General features: G+C 46.1%; 1 long non-coding RNA gene across 2 annotated transcripts; it reads left to right on the top strand.

Annotated features, from left to right (window-relative positions):
- The first annotated feature begins 2,158 nt into the window (after positions 1 to 2,158).
- LOC145533027 (uncharacterized) lies at positions 2,159 to 14,347 on the top strand. Of its 2 annotated transcripts, XR_014073768.1 has the most exons (5): positions 2,903 to 3,123; positions 3,940 to 4,155; positions 6,164 to 6,303; positions 11,421 to 11,656; positions 13,854 to 14,347. It is a non-coding gene; the product is annotated as an uncharacterized LOC145533027 (long non-coding RNA). The 2 variants fall into 2 exon arrangements; XR_014073769.1 differs by lacking the exons at positions 2,903 to 3,123; positions 3,940 to 4,155 and adding an exon at positions 2,159 to 2,481.
- The last annotated feature ends 8,070 nt before the right edge of the window (positions 14,348 to 22,417 follow it).

Here is a 22,417-nt window from a genome sequence, read left to right as displayed (position 1 = left end):
GAATCACAAAACAAACACGCAAAAACACACAAGGCCCATGGGGATGAAAAGATTTAAACCAAGTTAAAAGCAATTATTTACCTAAATCTCCAAAACCATGTTCCCTGACCCACCAGGTGACCAAGCCTCATACATTTTTTTTTTCACCAGTCTAATTTTCTCATATTAAATTTTGACAAAATGAAGCATTGTCGTTGAAATCAGAACATATAAATGAGAAAATGATCAGAAAGCATTAAAAACGCAGGAGAGAAATCAATTTTGACATATTGCTCTTTTGTTGACTTTGTAGCCGTTGGACTTGCGTCTGAGCTGAGTACCTTTCATAAAAAGCTGCTTTATTAATAAAGATTAGACCGGATCTCTCTTATTATGTCTCTGGTAAGAGGCGAAGCCATGCAAGGGTTATTTTGGGTGACAATTTCCAGCCACCGTTTTCCACCCCGAATGAGACAGCGCACGTTAATCGTCACTGCCCTGGGGATGCATTGTGCAAGTACCCTTAAAAAATAATACAGAGAAAGTATCCAGAAAGTTCCATCCATCATCTCTTTTCTTCAACTTCTTCCTTTCACAGGCTGTCATGAATTCATATGGTGATATTCTTCCTGGCTTCCGTTTAAAACAACTACCTTTGAAAAAAAATAGGCTTTTAACTGGGGGATAAGGGAATTGATTACGCGGTGACATGGTGCTCCTGACATTTTTCAGGAGTGGGAGGAAAGCGGGAATTTTAAAGTGGATGAATCACCGGGGAATAAGAGCAGGGGAAGAACAGCTGGAGAGGGGACCTCATAGCGGAGGGCACGGCGCATCCCGAATGCACGCAGCACTATTCTTCTGTGTTTTGAAGGCCAAATGGTGGAGGAGAACTTATTTCACTGACTCATGGAGAACAAACAGGGGAAGGGGTGACGGGGCACAGACAGGAGAGGCGGCAGATCCCGGAAGCAGGTTAACCCTCTCCTTGCTGCTGAGGGGGGCTGCTGGGAAAGAGTCTCCTGGGCTTCTGTCTCAGTCTTTCTCGGATCTTCCCTGCCAGGTAGATAGGAGAGTTTTCATGTTTCCAGTGGAAAAACACCAAGTCACCCAAGGAGTTCTGATGTGTGAAAAATTTCTTTTTACAATCTTTTGTTCATTAGTTTCTTTTCTAAGCACCCACCAGTGCCTGGGACCACGAGGTCCCAGGCATCATAGTAGATTTCAGGGTTTCTGGGATATGGCAAGTGAATCCAACCAGAACTTGGGAGGACTTTGTTTTTTGGCCAGAGGGACACAAAGGGAGATGTGGCTGCAGATGCCATCTGTAACCCTAACCTGGACATACCTGAATCTACCTGCTTGAGGCCGACCTCTCTGATTTGATAAACTCCTTTGAGAAATAAGCTAGTTTTTGGTTGGACTTCTGTCACTTAGCACCCAAGGGATGTTGGGGAACAGGAGGCTAACATTGGCTAGGTGGTAGCAGCTCTGGGCATTCATTAGAGTATGGGCTGCACCATCATTTAGGGCAGCTGGTCAACCCCATGTATGCCATGATTCTCCATTCTGCAGCACTGCATCCTTCATCAGCCTCTAGAGAAAGGCAGCTGCTCCTGCTTTCCTAGTCTAAGATTAGGCCTGCTATTTCTAGAGTTGGTTTTTAAGAATAGTTTTGATAAGAGTTTTGAAACCTGCCCCAGGTTCACAGGTGGAAGATATTTCACATGATAAGAATTCACTCCATTTAAAGAGCAGACTGTTGACCTGGGGTGGATTCCTGCCTCTTGGCTGTGATGGTTGGACGGTTGGGTGAGACCTGCCATGCTGCTGCTGCTAAGTCACTTTAGTCATGTCCGACTCTGTGCGACCTCATAGACGGCAGCCCACCAGGCTCCTCCGTCCATGGGATTTCCCAGGCAAGAGTACTGGAGTGGGTTGCCATTGCCTTCTCCGGAGACCTGCCATAGTCATCTGTTAACTTCAGCTGTGCAGCATTCATGTCGCCCCACCCCCGCCCTTTTTTTTTTCTGGTGACAGCATCTCTCTTTTCTACCGGGAACCTACTGCATTCTCAGTGCATGTGGATCAAGTGGGCTGGTTCACAAGCACGGAGGGAGGTGATGCCACAGCTAGAATCTGAATGGTTGTGAGAATGAGAGAATCCAGAGCTCTTTCTAGGAGGAGCCAGGGAGATGAGAATTCTGAAGGTTCCATTCCCTTTGTGCTAAATGATGACTTCTTGGCTATTTAAACTTGGTTCACATGTAATTGGTGCCTGAATCTTTCCACAAGAAATGTGGAGATTTGTGGCAGATTATTTGCTAAAATGGCCACATTTCTCCACCTCTTCTCTGGTCATCTCTCTCTCTTGATGCAGGAGCCTGCTTCCCTCTTGTGAAAAAGTCAGGGCTAGCTAAAGGATGGGAGACTCTGGAGAAGACAGCCTGACTGTCCTAGTTGAGGACATCCTCTTCCACTCTATGGTCTGATGACCCCCAGGTATGTAAATGAGTTCAGTCAAGGTGAACAGGGCTGTGTGTTCCCACCTGGAACTCACAAGACATGCCCAAGTGAGCCGGGCTGAGACCAGAAGAACAACCCAGCTGACTTTTAGAGCAATCGTAAATGTAGTGTTTATGTAGCAATAATAAATGTAGTGTTTTAAACCACCAAGTTTTGGGATTATCTGTTACACAGCAAAAGCTGACTGTTACAGACATCATTAGTTAAGCTTGTTAGGTACTACATTAGTTGCTGTGCCTAAAAAGTTGTCAAAACATACTTTATTTTCACAAGTCTCATGAAGCTTTGGGAGGTCACTGACTTTGAAAACTGCTAGGTATTCCTGTTGCTATGGATACCCCCATTGAGACAGGAGAGTGCAAAGAGAGAAACCTAGGGTTGCCTTGACAACAGATTTGAATATTCATGTCTGGAAGGCACAAGACTATCAAAAATAGGGAGACTCAGGAGGAGGGGGCGACATTAGCCTGGAAATGGTCCCCTCTTTCAACACTTTGCCTCCATGGAGTTTCAGGCCATTAGAAGCAAGCATTGCCTGAATTGGGGGCTAAAAAGGGAGCAACAGGAAGCTTCTCTTTCCATGGCCCATGTCTACAGTGGGAGGAAACTGCACAGCCAGTGAGTGGCGTGAGGCACAGAAATACTAAGTGCTGCCTCGAAGAGTGTGTAGTTTGCTCTCAACCAAGTTTCATTCTAAGAATGAGAGCTTCCCTAGGCTGGGAGGGGTCTTGGAGTATCTGGTCCCTTTCTCCTTCTATCCTGCAGAGAGGGAAACCGAGGTCCAGAGGGAGCTTGGGCTGCTTGAGGTCCCCGTGACATTAGGATTTTGGTCTAGTGGAGTGGCCAAGTGCTCCGGCCGTGGAGTCAGCCAGCCCTGCGTATATGTAAATGAGTTCAGTGCTGGTGCTGTTGAGTAGTGTGTGATGTTACAGCCGCTTCCTGACCTCTTAGAGCTGCTCTGTGAGATGGAAGCTGTAATAATAATGACTTCAAACGTGGTGAGAACGCTGTGAGCTATTGCACAAAAGGCACTTAGCCCAGCAAGCTGGGTCTGACCCAGCAAGTGCTGACTATTATTTTTACTATTTTCTTGTCACTCTGCTTCTGCTCTTCAGTGTCATGAAAGTCATCCTGGGGAGGCCCTACAGGATCCAGAATCTTCTCATGGAGGCTTGATGGTGCCTTTTAAGCTGCCCGCTGTCATTTTCTGTATCTTCCAGTTGGAGGTCACAGCTTATAATTTTCAAATTAGCCACGTCTTTCATTTCCTCTCATAGCAGCCTAGCCATCCACGCAGGAGGGGGTCACAGTGCTTCATTTTTTTCACTTTGTCAAGGAGGAAATTGCCCAAAGTCCCTGGGAAATTTCCATCTGTCTAGGGGTTGAAGCCCTGTTCCCCAGACTGTATCTTCTCTTCCCCACCTCCTGGCCCAGAGGCAACTTCCCCCGAAGAGTCGTGCATCCACACAGATGGGCCCAGTCATGGGGTTTAACACAGCGAGAGGAAGGAAGTTTGGGACATCTGTTTATTCAAGAAAATCACCAGCCATGCATGGACATCTTATGCATAGCAAATAATTGTTGGGCAAATACCACTTGCATATTCAGAGACGACTTTCAGACCTGAACATCCAGTCCTGCTGAAATGACGTGAGCTAAGAACTTTTGTAAGGGTGGGGTGGCGGAGGGGAGGGTTTTTGTGCATGGTCTGGTGTGATGATGGAGAGGAGGGGTCCACAGTGGTCCAAGGTGTTATCTGGGAAGGATGGTTTTGTGGAGCAAATTAGCAGCTCCAGCAAGAAGGAAGCAGGGTAAAGGGCAGTGGGCTTCAGTGGCAGGGTCCACACAGTGGAGGGGAGAGGGCTACCCATCCATTCCTAGGGGGGTGGTGGGCTTCCCGAAGCTGCCTGAGTCAGCAAGTAGCAGCAGGGTCTTGTTTTCCTGTGGACATCTCTGCTCTGGGTCTCTTCCTTACAGACCACCTCTGGATTCTGCCCAAGCTGCTTGTTCACAGAACAGACCCAGATTAAGAAATTGCAAAGAATCTTTGAAGTGGGGGCCATTTGAAAGGATAGTGAAGTTTTGACTTCTAACTAGCTTGGCACATGAGAGGAGGCAGCAAAGACCTTCCTTCTGCCTGGAGTGCCTGTGTCCGTATTCCCCCTGATGGTCAGTGGTGTTGGTTCAGGTGCGTGGAGCGAGGAGCAGGGGAGGGAAGGCCTGTGATGCCAAATAATCCGTGTTGGTGGCAATGTTGGCTGATCGGCCAACAACTTAGGAAAAATAAACTTTCTTCCTATGGCTGTTTCTTTTCATAAGGTTCCGAGCGGGAGGCAGACACAGGGCTGTCTGTGTGTGTGTCCTGTAATGTGAGCCCCCAGGGTTGTGGCTCAGGCCCCATTGGCAAAGAAGAATGGTCACTGTGTTGGTGGCCTCGCCTGGCCTTGGGTTAGGATGGGTGGGCTGGAAGCACAGCTGGCTACACATCCTGGTTTTGAATAAGATTGTCACCTCTCTTGTCCCTCGGCAACACGCCACGCAGGGTTTGTTTTTGTGTTCCCGACTCGCCATCTGTCTCTGGGTTAGTGATCCAAGCTCTGTGATCATTCAGCCTTCACAATCGTGATTAGCCGTTGATCTGACTTTTATTGACCCTAAATCCTCAGATGGGCTTCCCCAGTGGCTAAGCGGTAAAGAACCCACCTGCCAGTGCAGGAGACGTGGGTTCGATCCCTGAGTCAGGAAGATCCCCTGGAGGAGGGTATGGCAACCCACTCCAGTATTCTTGCCTGGAGAATCCCGTGGACAGAGGAGCCTGGTGAACCACAGTCCATGGGGTTGCAAAGTGTCTGACATGACTGAAGTGACTTAGCATGCACATAAGCAAACCCTCTGATGGGGAGGACAAATGTGTTGAAGTGAGCACAGCCATGTTGTCAGAGACCTTGATGGGTACAGCATGCCTGGAGGGTCTCCTTCCCTCACAGGCTTCCCCATCTAGGCTGGGAGGAGGTGACACAAAGCAACACTGAACTTAGGGTCAGAAGACAGGGCTCAGATCAGGCCACCTCCCTGTGATGCTCAGTTTCCTCCACAGAAAGCAGTGGCACCTTGGCAAGGCCCAGCCTGGGACGCAGTGGCTGTTGCTACAGCAGGCGTTGTTGGCCAGCATGCCTCATCCTTGGTGGTGGAAACTCTATCCGGTGTGGGTGTCCACCTTCCAAGTCAGGAATGTGTTCGGGGGTGACAATCCCATCCCCACTCTGGGGTTGAATTCTGATTAGGGCCACTCAGCTTGGACAAGCCCATTGCTCTTACCAGCGCTAGCTTCAGGGGAGCAAGCGTCTTGGGTCTGGCTAATGAGGCACCAAAGTGATCCATCAGGGCCCCTGGGAAGGGTTTATCTAAAAATGAGGGTCCAGTCTCTTGTGTTTGGCTGAATGCTGTCAGGACTGGATATAACTCCTGGGATGGCTTTGGCCATCTTGTGACTGGGACAGCCTGAAGACAAAGCTTGCACTCCAGGGCTGCAAGACCAGAGGGAGAGAAAGGAAGGACTCAGGTCCCTGAGAGGGGCTCTCAGTTTGCCATCCCTGGTCCTGCCCTGCTGTGGGGGTCTCTTGTAAAGTGAGATAAAAGCAAATTCTTCTCATTTCAGCTGGTCTGACCTGCCGGCTGCTGTTACTTGCTGATCAGTGCATCCTCAGTGCCCTGTTCTTCTGAAAGTGGTCCCCGACTAGCAGCATTGGTGGAATCTCAACTCTGCCTCCAGACCCTGCTCTTCACGGAGATTCACAGGTGATTCACGTCCACCTAAGCTTGAGAAGCCCTGCCCTAAAGGCTGTACTTTTGGATCAAGTCCTCCTGAGGAGAACACTGGTTTTGACAGTGATGGGCTCAGGTTCTCCCCAAGACAGGGTAACAGGTGTCAGAGCTACAGTTTCTGACAGGTGCATTTCAGGTACGCCAACAAGCTGTGGAAAAGCTCAGAAAGGTGCAGAGGCCTTGACCGGTGCCTCAAAGGAAAATATGAGCAAGTGGTTGATGAGATTCTGCTTCCCCGACTGTTTTCCATTGACTTGCATTTGGGTACAGCATTGATTTTCATCTAAAGCCATGAGGGCAGTAAAATCTCATTAATTCAGGCCTCACCAATTTGGAAGTGATAATTTAAACCGGGGCCAGGCTGGCTGGACTGCGAGCAAGATTGAGAGCAAACTGTTGTTGGGACTTCTGCTCACTAAGTGGAGGTGATGAGATGCTTCCAATTATACCTGAACCTCGGTGTGTTCAAGTTCAGGGGGAACTGTACCTGAAAATCAATCTATCAATAAATGTTTATTGAGTGTCCCTATGGACACGTTTCTGGCTGGTAGAACATGCTTGGTGAGAAATTACTTTTAATCGTTATCCATGCTGGAAAGTAACAGATATCTTTAGCTACCACAATTTCTTGAACAGTCTGTGTTCCCATCAATGGCCAACTCTTCCACGTGTGTGTCTCTGGCTCGCTCCTCACTCTCTCGAGTTGTCAGTTCCCGTCTTCCCAAGCTGTTTTCACTCGGTGTTATTTCTGTCATCTTGAAAAAAAAGGACTAATCTCCATCCACATTCTCCATCACCATCACCCTATTTCTCTGTTCCCCTTGACCTGAAATCTTTTCAAAGAGTTGACCATTGCCCCCATTTCTACCTGCCCTCCGTTTTCCTTCAAACCTGAGCAGGTGGTCACCTGACTCGTCTCCTTCCACCCCACACATAGTTGAGGAGTGGTGAACACCAGGATGTCTGGGGACTTGGGCTCCCCCCAACTTAGTGAATAAGATGGGCCCTGTGGATGTGCCCTGGGGCTGCGGATGTGCTCAACTCCTCCCAATGTATAAGAGCAAGGAGTGTTCTCGGGACTTTCCTGGTGGTCCAGTGGTTAAGAATCTGCCTTGCGATGCAGGAGACACGGGTTCAATCCCTGGTCAGGGAACTAAGATCCCACATGCCGGCAGGCAGCTTAGTCAGCATGCCACAAGTACAGAGCCTGTGTGTCTCAACTAGAGAGAAGCCCACGCTCCACAATAAAGATCCCACATGTTGAAACTAAGACCCAATGCAACCAAAAGTAGATAAAGAAATATTTCTTTTTTTAAAAAAACAAGGTATTTTCTCTCCCAGAGCTTGACAGTGACCTTGGAAGCCACTGGGGAATGGATTAATCCAAATGTGAGCCCCAGAAATGATAAAATGCCCCTAATTTCTCCTGGGTGGGAAAGCATCTGTAATTTGAGGGATTAAGAGGTACTGTTAATGGCCCTTAGACGAAAGGTCAGGACTGTTTCCAGGTGTCCGCCTTTAGGACTTGGGACCCAGAATCCAGGTGGAGCTCCTGTCTTTGCACTTACTGGCCCTGTTACATCGGCTGTCACTTAGGTGCGGTTCCCTCCCTGAAAAGAGAGTCCTGACCACCTCCTAGGTTGCTGGGAGGCCCAAGAGAGCTGAGTGTGAAGCATAGGGTGCATGGGAGGTTCTCAGCCTCCGTTTGGGAAGCTTGTGGGAGGGTGAGTGGGATGCAATGATGCTGTGTTTCTGCCGACCTGCCAGCATCTCTGACCTCCCCACCCACAGCCCAGGTCCCTGGTGGCTGAAGCCCAATCCCCAGGTACTTAAGGTTCACCTCCAGCCAGAGTCTCGAGTTCCTTGAGGGGCAGGAACCACAGGCCTAATAATGATAGTGATTCCTTCTTACCATCTGCTCCTGCATGAAGCCCAGGCCCAGGTGTGGACACTGTGCTCAGCCCTCTCATGCATCTGCTCCTGGGATCACCCGATGTAATCTGGATGGAAGCGGAGATGGAGTTCCTTGCTCACTGATGCTCAGCCAGCCAGACTGGCTCCAGAAACCTGGCTTTCATTTCAAACCTGTTGCCCTCTTTGTTCTCACCCCGAATGATGCCCCCAGGGGTGATCCTCACCTCTTCGTCCTGCACTTCGCAGACCCATGCATGTGAGGGGTCCTTATGGGGCCCTCGTGGAGAGCAGGGGGCCCTGCTTCCTGGCGCACGTGGCATCCCGTGCGTGCATGTGTGTGTGTGTGTGTGTGTGTGCGCGCATGTGAGTGTGTCGGAGGCTGGACTCAGGGTGCAGCAGTGGAAGGTCTGAGGCAGCAGGTGCAGGAGGTTGTGGGGGGTGCTAGGGTGAGTGGGTGGAGCAGCCTTGCAGCGTCCTGGCTCTGGAGGGTGTGAGGCCAATTTACCTCCCACCCAGGCATGGCCACAGCCTGATTCTTTGTGCCTTACTGAATTCACTCCCTTCTTCAAATGGAATCTGTTTTTAATTGTACTTTTTCTGATTATAAAAATGATACATGATCCTTGCAAAGAATTCAGACCACGTGGGAAAAGTATAAAGAGGAACACTAAAAGCACTCCAGTTCTTCTCCCAGAGGATAACACTGCGACCCTGTCATCTGCAGGGTCTGACCACACACGGCACTCGTACACCCCATTGCAGGAGCAATTTCGCACAAATGTGATTGTCATTGTGCCCTGCTCTGAAACTTGCTATTTTCTCACTCGATACTCTAATAGCAGTGTCTTTCTTTCTCAGCCAGATAATGTAGAGCAATACCAGCATTTTACATGACTGCATCACATTTCATTGTGTGCATGTCCTGTGATGAAGCTAGTCAAGACTTTTTTGTTGGGGCTTTAACTTTTTAAAAAACTTTTATTGGAATATGGTTGATTTACAATGTTGTTTCAGTTTCAGGTGTACAGCATAGTGATTCAGTTATAGATATCCATATATTCATTCTTTTTCAGATTTTTTTCCTCTATAGGGTATTATAGAACATTGAGTAGAGTTCCCTTGTGCTATACAGTAGGTCCTTGTTGGTTATCTGTGTTATATACAGTAGTGTGTGTATGTTAATCCCAAGCTCCTAATTTATCCATCCCGGCCATGTTTCCCCTTTGGTAACCATATTTTTTTTTTTTTTTTGAAATCTGTGTGTCTGTTATTGTTTTGTAAATAAGTTCATTTATATCATTTAAAAAATCAGATTCCACATATGAGTGATATCATATGATATTTGTCTTTGTCTGACTTACTTCACTCAGTATAATCATCTCTAGGTCCATCCAAGTTACTGCAAATGGCACTAGAGTTTTAACTTTTTTCAGGGGGCATTTTCTGGCTTCAACAAACCATGTGGTACTAACACATTGTGAGTTTGTCTGATCACGATGTTGGGAAAAAAGTTCTGAGATGATTGATCATTGTGCCAACAGTGCCAAGCTGGACTCCAAAAGGTTGACCGTTTTCCATCCCCATCAGTGAGGCAGGGGAAAGCCTGTCTCCCCCTCCCTCTGCACCCCAAGTGTCAGCAATATTTCACTTTTTTGTGATCTCACGTTCACATGCTTATCTCTTGGTGGTCCTAGAGGTGAAGCATCTTATCATGTTCTTCTCTGTGCATTTGCATGCCTTCTGGAAATACCTTTCTCCATCCTGGGCTCTTTATTTGTAAACTGCTAAATTGCTAAACTGGTGAATTGACCCAAATCCTCGGCAAACTCTCAACTCTATCTCAAGTAGGCTTTGACTGGAGGAAGGAGAGCCAGTGACGGGTGAAAGGCTGCTTCTGCAGCCACACAGGCCCCAGCGAGCCAGGCAAGACCCTGCCGGGCTGGGGTTCGGCTCCGCTGAGGGTCCCAGGACCTGACAAGGTCCCCTTGTGCTGCCGACCACAGCTGGAAGCTTCTCAACTGATCTGTTAGGGCCTATTCAACCTCAGGTCCTGCATGACTTCCGTGGGGTTGCCTTGGGCTGTTGCTCTGCTTCTTTTTCCAGTAGGAAAACACGCCTCACCTGTCAAGCTCTCCTCCAAAGTCAATTTTCGAGGTGATTTAAAGTGATGCAGGCTAACGCAGATCTGCACACAGGCACCTCCGTGCAGAACCAGACAGCCCTGCCCATGGGCGGGCCAGTGGCCCCATGTGTGGCTCCATTTGACAGCTGCCAAGTGGGAAGAGGGAACCCAAACATCCATGCCCAGCTATGAATGCAGGGCTGGGCACGCGGCAGGCAGGGACCACGGCTGGCTGAACCAGGCAGGAGTAAGCATGGGTCAGCCTCCAGGATGGGAAGGGGACCCACAAAAACATCTCTCTTCCTTCTTTCATTCTAGAGTTTGGAAAGCAGGATTCAGAGAGGGAGGGAAATTGGTAGCAGAGGCTGGCGCTGGCTGGAGACCTCACACCTTCCTCTTTCAGGTCCTGCTGAGCGTCCATTCTGCTGATTCTCAGCTTTCAGAGATTAGAGTATCATTGCCATGGAGCTGGGGTCAGTGAAGTCAGCAGGGAGGATGATATTCTGATGTGGGGACAAGGTGAAGCCCAGACTCTTTCCTGGTGCCTGAGGGATGTCTTGGGTGTTACCTTCATGCTGGCTTCCCAGGGCTTGGGAGGCCACCCCAGACCCCTCTCACATGGACAGTGATGCCTGGAATGTTACTGAACAGTGGACAGAGGGTAGTGGCAGCAGCAGCCAGTAGCCCCCCAGCTGCAGTCCCCCACAGGCCTTGAAGCGGCAGGACCCAGGCCAGAAAGGCTTCCTCTATCCATGTGCTCTGATTTACTCCTGTGGTTCACCTACCTTGCTTTGATCACTTATAATGGTCTTGGGTTTCCCTGGGGGCTCAGTGGTAAAGAACTCCTGCTAACATGGGTTCGATCTCCGAGTTGGAAAGATTCCCCTGGAGAAGAAAATGGCAACCCATTCCAGTAAAATTGCCTGGGAAATCCCATGGGTGGAGGAAACTGGTGGGCTAGAGTCCATGTGGTTGCAAAGAGTCGGACACGACTTAACGACTAAACAACAACAGCAGTGGTCTGATTTCGATTCTTGTGCTGACCACCTTGCAGGGACCGTGTGCATTTTGTTCACCCAGCACCAAGGACAGTGGCTGGCATCTTAAAGAGGCCAGATGATTGGTGAATATGTGGAGGATCTCTGTTGGACTTTCGGTCACAAATGGAAGTTGTGGCTTTTCTGCTCGAGCAGCCTGCTTGTGGAAGCTGAGCAGCGGGACCCTGGCTTCCCTGCCATCATGGAATGATGAGAGGAAACAATCAGCTGCACTGTGGGCCGTGGCTGGAAGGTTTGTAGTCATCATTATCTCAACCCAAAACCCACTTGACTCACTGCAAACTCGCTGTGGAACTCCAAGGCTCCCAGTCTCTCTTTGCTCATCTGTACAGTGGGGGTGGGCTGGAAACATCAGCATTCCTGCCTCTCAGAGCTCAAAGCCACATAGCTTGCAGTGTCATTTCAGCTTTGTCTCTGAGCAGCTGTAGCACCTTGGGAAAATCATTTCATATATTTGTAAATATCTTCATATCTCTTGCAAATGGGGCTAAAATGGTTTCTGTCTCTTTGAAAAGATATATGTACCTGGTGTTCATAGCAGCATTATTTACAATTGCCAAGAAAACGAAGCAACCTAAGAGTATATCAATAGAAGAATGGATAAAGAAGATGTGGTGTATGTATACACCATATGTATATACACCATATATATATATATGGTGTATATATGTATGGTATATATATATATGGTGTATGTATATATAGAATATATATATGGTGTATGTGTATGTGCATATATATATATATCTTTCTCTCTATATATGCACACACACAATGGGATACTACTCAGCCAGTAAAAAGAATGAAATGTTGCCATTTTGATGTTTGATCAAATAAGCAGGGGTCTGGAATCTTGGTTGGGGGGGTGTCTCTTTTGAATCCTGCTTTCCACAATAATCCTGAAAGTAAGTGGTGGGGCAGGATTCAAGCTCTGGTCTGTGACCCTGGAACCCATGCTGCCTTCCTCCACCCAGCTTGTCCTTGTCCTCTTGAGTTCATGTTAGGCCTTTGACTATCCTTTGCGGTAGATCCTGTAGCTCCCTCTGGATACAAGTCCCCAAACTCCCTCCTCCTGGAGACTTCCGTCCTAATAGGTGTTTGGCTCATTCTAGGATAAAATGTTGGAATTCAGCCATGTGCTTTTCTTCCCCAGCAGATTCCACACTCCCGGAGGGCATTGTGGCACAGCCTGTGGGTTGCCCTATATCATGTTCCCTTTGTATCTCAGGGTAACTGATTCCCTGGTTTTTATAAGAACATCTGGTCACCCAGAATAAAAATAAGACATTTCATCTTCTCTTGTAGCTAGATATGACCCTATGGCTATATTCTGGCTGAAGAGCGTGAAGAGAATGAGATATACACTTTCTAAGTCAAGCCCTTACAGGGAAGGAGTGTGCCTCATCCCTTTGTCCATCCAGAAAGGAGACTGTGTGCCATCTTGGGTCACGTGGGCAGGACATAAGCTAGGAAAGCAGACCAACTAGTTAGAAGAAGCCCAGCTCTTTGACTCTGATCTGTCACCCATGTTTGCATTGCCTGTGTTGGAACTGTTATACAGCAGAAAAACATTCATTTTGCTTAAGCCATTGTTATTTTTTATTGGGCTTCCCTTGTGGCTCAGGTAGTAAAGAATCCACCTGCAATGAGGGAGACGTGGGTTCGATCCCTGGGTTGGGAAGATCCCCTGGAGAAGGGAAAGGCTACCCACTCCAGTATTCTGGCCTGGAGGATTCCATGGACTGTACAGTCTATGGGGTCTCAAAGAGTCGGACACGACTTTCACTTAACTATTGTTAGTTTGGTTCTCTATTGCAAAAGTTGGATGGCATCACTGACTTAGTGAACATGAGTTTGAGCAAACTCCTGGAGATAGTGAAGGACAGGGAAGCCTGGTGTGCTGCAGCCCATGGGGCTGCAAAGAACCAGACATGACTTAGTGACCGAATAACAGAAGTAAAAACTTTCATCCAAAGACAGCCATTTCCAAGATGTTGATGTATCATATATGCCAATATGCCTTTGAGATATGCTCAATAAACCCTTTTTTTGGGGAGTGAATCAATGAAACATAGCTGTCCATATCAAAACACTTGCATTTCCATGACATTTTTCTATTTTGTGTGATAAATCCCTCTTCATTTCTGTCCACTGGTGAAGTCGGGATAAAGAGGCAGGGCAGTGATATTACCTGATGTCTCTGGGTCCCAAGAAGTGTTTAACCCCAAACTCAGTCTTTTCAGGTTCTCTTGGTGGCTCAAACTTTTTAGGGCTATCAAAGCTGGGGTCCTGGTCCGCGCTGCATCCCTCGGAAGTTTCTGATAGCTCCTTAGCAGTTAAGCGGGGGTAGGGCAAAAGGACGCTTGTGTTGAGTGGAAGTTGTGAAGAAACAGCCCACCTATCAAGTTTTCAATCCTTGATTTTGACAGCGTCACCAATGCAGCCACATCCTGGCAGAGTCTCCAGGTGAGGGGAGCAACAGGCAAAGAGCATTTACGGCAACCCAGTGCTGGGTGGAGGATCGGAAAGTTCCTGGAGGTTCTTTTAAGCACAGCTTGTTATTCTAAAACAGAGTCTCTCTGACATGTGTGGAACCCCAAGCCCTTCATTTTAATGCCAGCATCATCTCTGCACCCACCCCCCTAGAAGAGCCAGGCCCCTCCCTCCCTCTCAGGACACCCCAGAGAAAGTCATTAACACCCATTGGGCTTCGCCTTTTGGTCACCTGCCTCCAGACATGCATTGGTTTCAAATTCCCAGGTGCCAGGTGTCAAATATGTTATCAGTGACTCATTAGATTCAGTTGCAGGATTAATGCCAAGACATGATAAAGTATTTAAGGACATATTCCATGTATTATTTTAAAACTGTGATTAACACTGGTTTTGGAGCATTTTGGAAGACTAATTAAATGATTGAAAACCACCTTCTGGCTTTGCGATGTTTGTTTAACAAAAGCGTTTGTGGAAATTAGGTGTAATTCAACCACCTCATTATACAATTTGTTGCTTAATTCTGTCCACAGGCATTCAGGGTCATAGCTAGGATGAAATGGTGATTTCTAGAGCATGGCTGGGCTTTAGAACAGGTCTCTGTGCTTTTTAGGGTGCTGTGTCCTTCTGCCCCCTCTCCCCCTGTCCCCACTGGTCTAGTCTCCCTGGCCTCCCCCTGCCCCCCCAGTCACCATGCTTCTCTGTAGCCCACTGCTTTGGTGCTGGCTCCTCTGCCTGCCTGTGTGGTCACCATTTCTGCTGTTCACCACGTCTTTTTAGCTTTTCTCAGAAGCACGTGGTAGATGGCACTCCTCTCCCCACCCCCTGGAAGCTAGGTGGCCCTAGTAACTTGCTTTCACATCATGGGCAGAGAAACATGTGTCGTTTCTGGGCAGAAGCTTGCACAACCTGCATGAAATATACCCCCATCCTTTCCCTTTGCCATGGCAACTGGCGATCTTCCCGACAGCGTTTTCTCCATCAACCTTGGGTCTTGAAGTGAGAAAGATACATTTCAGCCTACATGCTTATGGACACCAAGCATAAATTGGAAACAAATCTTTATTTGTTACAACACAGAAACTTGGAGGTTGTTTTTTTCTAAGCATAACCTAACTTCTCTTGCAGATACAGTAGGGGGCAATTTCCCCAGATTTTCCTTTGGCTAATGACTTTTTATTTTTCAGACTCTTCTCAAATATCTTGTCCTCAGAATGTTTTGCTTTGTCTGTCTCCTCCCAGCCAATCGTGATCCTGTCTTTTCTTGATTTTCTTCAGAATACGTAAAGCCACCTGACGTTATTTCAGTTGTCCGCTTACTGCATTCCATTATTTGGAAATTAGGAGGTTTCCTTGGTGGCTCAGTGGTAAAGAATCCCCCTGCCAGTGTAGGAGATTCGGGTTTGATCACTGGTCCAGGAAGAGCCCCTGGAGAAGGAAATGTCAACCCACTCTAGTATTCTTGCCTGGGAAATCCCGTGGACAGTGGAGCCTGGTAGGCTACTGTCCACAGGGTATTAAAGAGTTAGATATGACTTAGCAACTGAGCAGCAACAATTTAGAAGATGGTTATTTTTTTCACATGTTCATACAGGTGAAATCAGAACATATTGTATAGTCCATGCTGTGTTATGAAGGCCATGACATTGTTGAATTGCCCATATGTGTGAACATCAAAATAACCATCATCCAAATCTGAAGTTCCCTTCTGCAGTGGACGCATGTAACTAATATGCAACTGACCACGGTCAGCATGCTAGAAGAAGATGTGGATTGGATGGGAAGCTTCTGTAACCTTTATGCATGTCATGGTTGTAGGGATGGAGTGGAGAACTTGAGCAAATCATAGACATTTAGCAACAATCCTGAAATGGGAACCAAAGCAGGAAAACCATATACAATTCTAAAGTCTGCTTTGAAGAGTCCAACACTTGGGACTTTAAATCCTTTGATGGATTCTTTAAAGAAATGCCGCATCATCAGGGTTATGGATGATAGCACGGAGGATGAGAGACCATGGAAAAAACCCAGACACTGATGACAGAAGAGTCAGACTCTGTGTAAAGAAGTTTGAGGAATAATGATCAATTTGTTTCACTTGTATTTTCATTTTTATGTATGCACAATAGTAATATGTGATTAAAAATTTGTCTAAATAAGTCTCAAAGAACCCTTTCAATAAGTAAAATTAAAAATTCTAAGTGATAAGAAAGCATTTGTATCATGGTTTAATTGGCAGTGTATTTTTCTTTTACAGTGGAACAGAAAATAACGGTGCCTCTTGCAACTGTGTGTCTTAAGAGTTGATGAAATATGGTATTTCTGGCTGGGGCTGCTCTTATCTAATGACATCTGCTGTGTCACTCAATTCAATTTCAGTGGAGTTTAAGCAAGGCCTCTGGCCATTTAGAAAATTGGCTCACTTGGCCTTAGAGGCACTTTGATTTTAAATTTTACCACTTTGGAACTACAGAAGGGCTCGAATTTTGCTTTGGGTGTCCACTGGATGCCTAAGGCTTGGATGCCCACAGGTTCTGCCCCTGGATGGGACTGTGACCCTTAACTCCTAGAGGAAATCCATCCATTCCTAGACCTTGGGTGTGTCTTATGTCACTATCACAAATTTTCTACTGAATTCATGAATCACCTGTACTATCATTGAATTAATACTTTTCCCTTTGGAAAACTTTTTTCAATAATTACAGACTCAAAAAGAGTAGAGAGAGGTTCTTCACCCTCTTTCATTGGTAACATCATAATAACTATAGTACAATACCAGAAGTGGAGGGCTGACAATACAATTTATTAAGGTGCAGACCTTATTCAGATTTCACCAGTTTTTGCATGAATTCATTTATATGTGCAAATACAGTCTATGCAATTTTATCACACATGGCCACTGTCAAGATACAGAACTGTCACCTCCTGGTTTATAGTCTATAGGAACTTGAATAGAATTTGTATCTTGCTGTTGTATGAAAATTGCATAAATCTTATGTTGAATTGGTTCATAGTGCTTTTCAGGTCTACTATATCTTTCTACTTTTCTATTTTTCTATTAATTTTTGAGAGTATGATATTGAAACTCCAACTAAAAATCTTAATTCATCTACTTAAAAAATAATTGTAACATATAGTGGAACTATATGGAACTCTATTCTATATTTTCCAGGTATTATGTAAGTGTGTTATCATACTTTCATAATTTAAAAAAGAAAGAAGGAAAAAAGATACAAAACTGTCGGTTACTATGACCCCTTCGTGGTCTCACCCCACCCTCCATCCCTATGCCCCGGTTCACTAATCTGTTCTCCCATCTCTATTTTGTCATGTTAAGTTGAATCACACAGGATGTACAATTATTTTTTTTCCACTTAGCATAATGCCCTTGACATTCATCCAAGTTGTCGAGCGTATCAACAGTCTTTTTTTCTTTATTGCTTAATTATATTGCATGGTGCAGACACACTGCAGTTTATTTACCTGTTGAACAATATTTGGGTTGTTTCCAGTTATTGGCTATTACAAAGAAAGTATCTATAAACATACATATATGGATTTGTATGTGAAAATAAAATTTCATTTTTCTGGGGAAAATGCCCTAAAGTGCAACTGCTGAGTGGTCTAAATAAGTGCATGTTTGATTCAGAGAACAGACCCATGGTTGCTGGGCTTGGGGGAGGATGGGGGAGGCAATAGTTAGGGAATTTGGGATTGACGTGTCCCCACTGCTATATTTAAAACTGATAACCAACAAGGACCTACTATGTAGCACAGGGAACTCTGCTCAATGTTATGTGGCAGCCTGGATGGGAGCGGAGTTTGGGGGAGAATGGATACACCTATATGTATGGTTGAATCCTTTTACTGTTCATGTGAAACCATTACATTGTTGATCGGCTGTACTCCAATACAAAATAAAAGTGCATGTTTAATTTCATAAGAAACTGCCAAATCATTTTTCAGAGTGACTGTCCCATTTTTCACACAAACCAGCCACTGGTGGGTGATGCAGTTTATTCACATCTGGGCCAGCATTGGTACTGTTTTGTTTTGTTTTTTTTTCATCTAACCACTCTGACAGGTGCACAGTGATGTCTCATCATGGTTTTAGTTCACATCCCTCGTGGCAGATCCATTGAGCATCTTCTCAAATACTTCCTGGCTGTCTGGCTGTCCTTTTGGTGGAGTATCTGTTCATGTCTGTTGCCCATTTTCTAATTGGATTATTTTTTTTTCACTGTTGAATTTTGAGAATTCTTTATGTATTCCAAATACTAGTCTTTTTTTGCCAGATACATGTCTTGCAAATATTTTCTTTTTTTTTTTAAATAAAGACTTCATTTTGTGGGGAGTAGTTTTAGGTTCACATCAAAACTGCAGAAATTGGGAGAGTTCCCATATGCCCCCTACCCACCCCCTCTGGGTCAATATCCCCCATCAGATGGTGCTTTTGTTACAACTGATGAATCTACACTGACATATCACTACAACTCAAAGACTCTAGTTTTTCTTAGTGTTCATTCTTGCTGCTGTATTTCCTCAAATTTGGAAAAATATACAAAGAAGTGTGTGCATCATTAAAATATCATGGCCTTCCTTATCACACATGCCCTGAGAACACTCTGTGCTCTGCTATTCCTCCCTCTCTCTACCCCTTTAACTGTTTGCTATCGCTTGTCTTTTTTTTTTAACTGTCTCTGTAGTTTTGCCTTTTCCAGAATATCATCTAAGTTTTCCTCTATGCTATTTTCTAAGAGTTTGATAGTTTTGCATTTTGCATTTAGGTCTATGATCCATTTTGAGTTAATTATTGTGAAGAGTCTAAGTTTGTGTCTAGATTCATTTTTCTGGCATGTGGATGTCCAGTTGTTCCAGTACCAGCTGTTCAATAAAGCTGTTTTTCATGTTCTTAATAGCATCTTTTGTAGAGGAAAAGATTTAGTTTTAATGATGTCTAATTTCATTGGCTTTTTTCTTTCATGGATTGTGATTTTGGTATCACGTCTAAGAACTCTTTGCCTTAACCTTAGGTCCCAAAACTTTTCTCTCATTTTTTTTCTCTAAAAGTTTTATAGTTTTATGTCTTACATTTAAATCTACAATCCATTTTTGAGTTGCTTTTTGTATCAATTGTGGGTTTAGCATAGATTTTTTTTTTTTTGCCAAGACATCCAATTGCTCCACCATCATTTGTGGAAAAGATTATCCTTCCTCGATTAAATTGCTTTTGTGTTTTTGTCAACATCAGTCAAGCATATTTGTGTGGCTCTGTTTCTGGTTCTTTGTTGAGTTTTATTGATCTACATGTTTATCTCTATCAATTCTGCACTCTCTTGATTACTGTAGCTATAGAGTGAGCCTTAAAATTTGATAATGTGATTTCTCCAACTTTATTCTTCTTTTTCAAAATTACTTTAGGTCTTCTAGTTTGTTTGGATTTTCATATAAGTCTCAGATTAGAATTTTTACTTAAATTGGCTATTAAGATGCATTTAAAAGGGATATACACAAGTTGGATCTGTCATTTTTATTGACATAAAAATATAACTAGTACAATTTTGAAAAAATCATCTGGGACTTCCCTGGTTGTGAAGTGGATGAGAACCCACCTGCCAATGTAGGGGACAAGTGTTTGATCCCATGTCTGGGAAGATTCACATGACGTGGGGCAACTAAGCCTGTGTGTTGCAACTACTGAAGCCTGCACACCTAGAGCCTGCACTCTGTGATAAGAGAAAGCCACCAGAAAAAGAAGCCTTCACACCACACCAAAGGGAAGCCCCCGCTTGATGCAACTAGAGAAAGCCGTTGCTCAGCAACAAAAAACCCAGTGCAACCAAAACCAAATAAATAAAAATCAACTGAAGACCATGTGAAATGATCTAAGGGGCCACTCGATTGGCCCAGACCCTTCCCTCCTGGCACCCGTGTATTGGGAAAGGGGCTCTCTGTGGAATGCTGGCAGTGCTCCCTGGTAAAACACGCAAGACTCTGCTCCCTCGTCCGGGGCTGGCTCAGCGGTGGCGGACCTCACAGTCATCACCTATAGGATGGCTTGAAGCCTAGGAATTAGCCCAGAAGTTAGGCTCTGCCCAACTGTGAGGTCCTTCATGGACCAAGCGAGGCCAGTGGGCACTCCCTGGGCAAGTGTGAGTGTCGGGTGAAGGGGACTGATGGTGGGAACAGGGTGGCAGCCATGGGGGAGAGGACACAGGAGGGAGTGAGACACTCAGAAAGCAGCAGCCACTCCTGTGATGAGTAGCTGATTCCCCAGTGGGACACGCCTGAGTGGGGAGCCCTGGACCTCCTCTGGCTTGTCCTCACAGGGAAGGGGGCAGAGCTAGACCACCAGGCACACTGTAAAATCCATTAAACAGAACCATACTCGGTTGTGTTTTTTCCCCTAGCATTTTATTTTGTATTGGAGTATAGCCAATTAACAATGTGATAATTTCAGGTGGACAGCAAAGGGGCTCAGCCATACATATACATATCCATTCTCCCCTAAACTCCCCTCCCATCCAGGCTGCCACATGACATTGAGCAGGGTTCCCTGTGCTATATGGTAGGTCCTTATTGGTTATCTATTTCAAATATACCAGTGTGTACATGTCCATCTCAAACTACCTAACTATGCACCCCATGTAAACAAAAGCAGAGATTAGCTTTTGTTTATCCATCATCGTCTTGCTCCTAGTGCCAAAGTGCTGGCACAGGGAAGTTCTCAGTTACGCAGCCGTTGCCTGTCCTGGTTAGTGAATGGGTAAGTGGTGGGGGTGGAAAAGGACATGGCAGTCCACTCCGGTATTCTTTCCTGGAAAATCCCATGGATGGAGGATCCTGGCGGGCTAGAGTCCATGGGATTGTCAAGAGTCAGAGACGCCTGAGCGACTAACACACACTCAGTGGTTGGGGAGGCACTGGGATGTCAAGACTCTCAGGTGGCCTTGCTCTACTTTGGTTCCTGGAAGAAGCTGATGTAACTGGTGATGGTGGGTCCCATTCTGTGTCCACATCAGAAAGCTGGCTGGTTCTTTTTTCCTTGAAAGCTTCTTTGTGAGGGCACTGGTCTCAGCATGGACTCCTCCACCCCCACATCCTCCCTTCCTTCTCTCTTGGAATGGGCCTGACCGGTCCTGACCCTCACTCCAGTCATGGCAGAACAGCCCCTACCTGCCTCTCCCAGGCTCCCACCCGCCTGTACCTCTTCATCATCCAGGAAAATCTGTTTCCAGGGCCAAGATCCCAGGTCCTGCCCTCGAGGGTCCTACCGGAGTTGGGGTACAGACTGAGAAATGGCCAGTTTTCTTCCTCAAGGTTGGGCAGTCATCTGGAATACACCTCTGAACATGAATTTCACTTTCCCTTTTTGTTGGCCTCCAATCATTTGCTGTGTGCTGGGGCTTGTGTGGCAAGCCTGGCCCAAGATTTCTTTGAAAGAAACCCCCCGACCAGGCCGGATGCATTAGTGTCGTCAGCACGATCGTTACCCTCCTTCAGAGAAAGGTCAACAAATAATTTCAGCTTTGTTTAAAGCTTATTTAATGGATTCTGTAAAATGCTCTAATTACCAATGATATCCGTCGAAGTGCTAGCGAGCTTTTTAAAGCTTTTCTGCACCCATTTCACTTTGTTCACACGGAGTTCAAGTTCTGTGATGTACTTAAGCAAAAGGAGGCATTCCTTTTCTTTCTCTTATTTATTTATTTTTTCAATCATGTGATTTTGAGTGTTTACAAGGCCAGCAGGCTTTCTCTCTTCTTGGTCTGTAGCAGAAAGCTCTTACACGACTTCCCATCTGTTTCCAATTTGCCCCCCAGAGATGAAATGCCACCTAAATGATAAGGAAGTCTCTTTCTTACCAAATGTAACATAACTGCCTTCTGGTTTACTCAGAATCCTTGTGTGCATGGTCTCACTTGACCCCCCCCAAGGGGGCTGAAGGACTCACTCAGACTGGGTCCTTCACTTCTGCTGGGCTGTTGACCTTCAGGATGGATCACTCTCTGTCTCGGGCTGCCCTGTCCATCTTCATAGGCTGTTCGACAGTAGCCCTGTCCCTAGTTGTGACAACCAGAAATGTCCTCAGATAGTCTCAAATGCCCACGGGGGCAAGATCATGCTTGGTTGAGGAGTTTTCACATGAAGAGGCCAACGCCCAATGCCCAGCGCCCTCATCGATGGTGAGCTGTAGAGCTAGAGTCTGTTGGCACTGATCGGCCCAGCAGGCCCCAAATCCAGTAGGGTGCACCGTCCTTTCCTCCCCTACCCCTGTTCAACTCCCTCCATCATGGTCCTTTCTGACCTGAATGTCTCTACGCAGCAGGTCTCTCTCCCGGAGTTTCTGTGTTTCATGCTTCTTCTATTCTAGTTCCCTAAGTCTCACACTGTCCGGGATCAGACGTGCCATCTGATCCTTAGAGTGTCCATCAGGGGTCTGAACAGGGTGCCAGAAAGCTCCCCCAGGGAGTCTGTCCCCCCCCACCCCCACTCTGCAA

This window comes from Giraffa tippelskirchi, chromosome 13, assembly GCF_054371585.1.
Source record: "Giraffa tippelskirchi isolate mGirTip1 chromosome 13, T2T-mGirTip1v1.2.pri, whole genome shotgun sequence".
In the NCBI taxonomy this organism is placed as follows: Eukaryota; Metazoa; Chordata; class Mammalia; order Artiodactyla; family Giraffidae; genus Giraffa; species Giraffa tippelskirchi.
Note: the sequence above shows the minus strand (reverse complement) of the source record. Positions and strands in the feature narration are given on the sequence as shown.